This window comes from Aplysia californica, unplaced genomic scaffold (genome assembly GCF_000002075.1).
Source record: "Aplysia californica isolate F4 #8 unplaced genomic scaffold, AplCal3.0 scaffold00048, whole genome shotgun sequence".
NCBI classification, from domain to species: domain Eukaryota; kingdom Metazoa; phylum Mollusca; class Gastropoda; order Aplysiida; family Aplysiidae; genus Aplysia; species Aplysia californica.
The window spans coordinates 1,876,989-1,878,681 of record NW_004797318.1 but is presented as its reverse complement, the minus strand read 5'-3'; the positions used below and the strand labels follow the sequence as shown (position 1 = coordinate 1,878,681).

Below are 1,693 nucleotides of genomic sequence, written 5' to 3'. Positions count from 1 at the left end.
CCAAAATACAAAAAAATAAAATCTTCCTCCTCCGCACGTGCATAAGCACCCAGACAACAGGACATTCACTTCTGCTCTTGAGCTGATATCTGCCTAATTGTATACACGCAGGGAGGTTTCCTTCCATGAACCTTCATTAGTTTAACAACTTTGGGAGCAATGTTATGGATCAAAGATTCCGATTCTCTGCAGGCTTTTTGATATCGCCTAGATAATAATTTAATATTATTTTATTGTAATATTTAGCTGGAAATATTCAAGATTTAATGATTCTCTCCCCCACCCCCACACCCCCAAAGGAATTGTATTAATAAATAAATAAATGAATGAATAAATAAATAAATAAATACATGAATAAATAAAAAGATTGAAAGACATCAATAAATATATAAATAAGGAAGAAAAAAAGAATCTCTGTAACACCTGTAAAATAGTAAGACACACCCATACACCTGCCTTGATTCCAAACATATTGACGGACGCCTCTCCTTTGGAGCATATTATCAAGGAAGTCGAGATCTGAAGGAAGGGAAGTAGTTTTAGGGCAGTCTACTTCCTCTATGTCTACCGCCCAGGCAAAACTATATCTTACACATTGCTTTAAGATCGTCTGTCAGGCCATAAGAAAAGCCTTGGGGTTGACACCATGCTGAGCTGTGGTACGGATGAACCTGGTTCAGATCCCATAGGGTGAGTTTTTGAACTTTGGTTGGGTGCTGAAGGAGCTTATTGTAACCTTCTTGATTGTACCTTGTAAAGGGCGTGGTGGCGGAGCCGTTAGTGCGCTCGACTCCGAATCAGAAAGTCCGGGTTCGAGCCTCGGTTCAGACACGGATTTTTTTGGCCCACTCCTTCCCACCCAGCAGTGATGGGTACATGACTTCGAGTTGGGGAAGTAAAGGCGGCGTGGAAAGGAACTGGCCACCCAGCAGTAATGGGTACCTGACTTCGAGTTGGGGAAGTAAAGGAGGCGTGGAAAGGAACTGGCCACCCAGCAGTGATGGGTACATGACTTCGAGTTGGGGAAGTAAAGGCGGCGTGGAAAGGAACTGGCCACCCTACCACAATACGCCGAAGGCCCAGAAAGTTGTCTCACTAGCAAGGCAATCCCCAATGTCCAGATCGGATGAGGGAACAACTTTACTTTACTTTCACATTCTCGGGCGGCCTGTGGGTGGGTGGGTGGATGGAGGGTGTCTCTTGGAGCTGCTACTTCTTTACTTTCCCTCTGTTGTTTCTTTTTTCTGTCTGTCTGTGCTTTTTTTTCGTTGTTGTTTGTCTGTCTGTATTTTTTCCAAAGAATAAATTGCCGTTATTTTGCCATGTGCTCATCTTTACTTAAACAAACAAACAAACAAACTCGGTTCGTCTAGACATCTCCTAAATGATTTTAAAAAATAAATTGGGTCGAGGAATATGTACATCATAACCTCGACATTCCATTTCTCTCTCTCTCTCCCCTCCTACATTCCCAGAAAGCTCTCTCTTTTCTCCCACTTCCTCTATCGCCACCACCTACAGTGTTAATTGCCGCCTCAGTTCTTTCGCCCAAAGTTTGAGACCTTCACACATACACTGTATAATCCACTGTAGGCGCTCCTTCGTATTGGGCACCCCCCGCCCCCTTTTTTTTCTTCCCTCTCTCCCCCTCGCAACTATTTCTCTCTCTCTCTCTCTCTCTCTCTCTCTCTCT

The 1,693-nt window shown here is 43.7% G+C and overlaps 2 protein-coding genes across 2 annotated transcripts in view; one reads left to right on the top strand and one right to left on the bottom strand.

Annotated features, from left to right (window-relative positions):
- LOC101860554 (collagen alpha-1(I) chain) overlaps positions 1-1,693 on the top strand; it is a gene marked incomplete in the record, with an annotated part of 121,497 nt that overhangs the window by 7,601 nt on the left and 112,203 nt on the right.
- Positions 1-1,693, bottom strand: part of LOC106011055 — a gene marked incomplete at its 5' end in the record, with an annotated part of 12,420 nt that overhangs the window by 9,713 nt on the left and 1,014 nt on the right.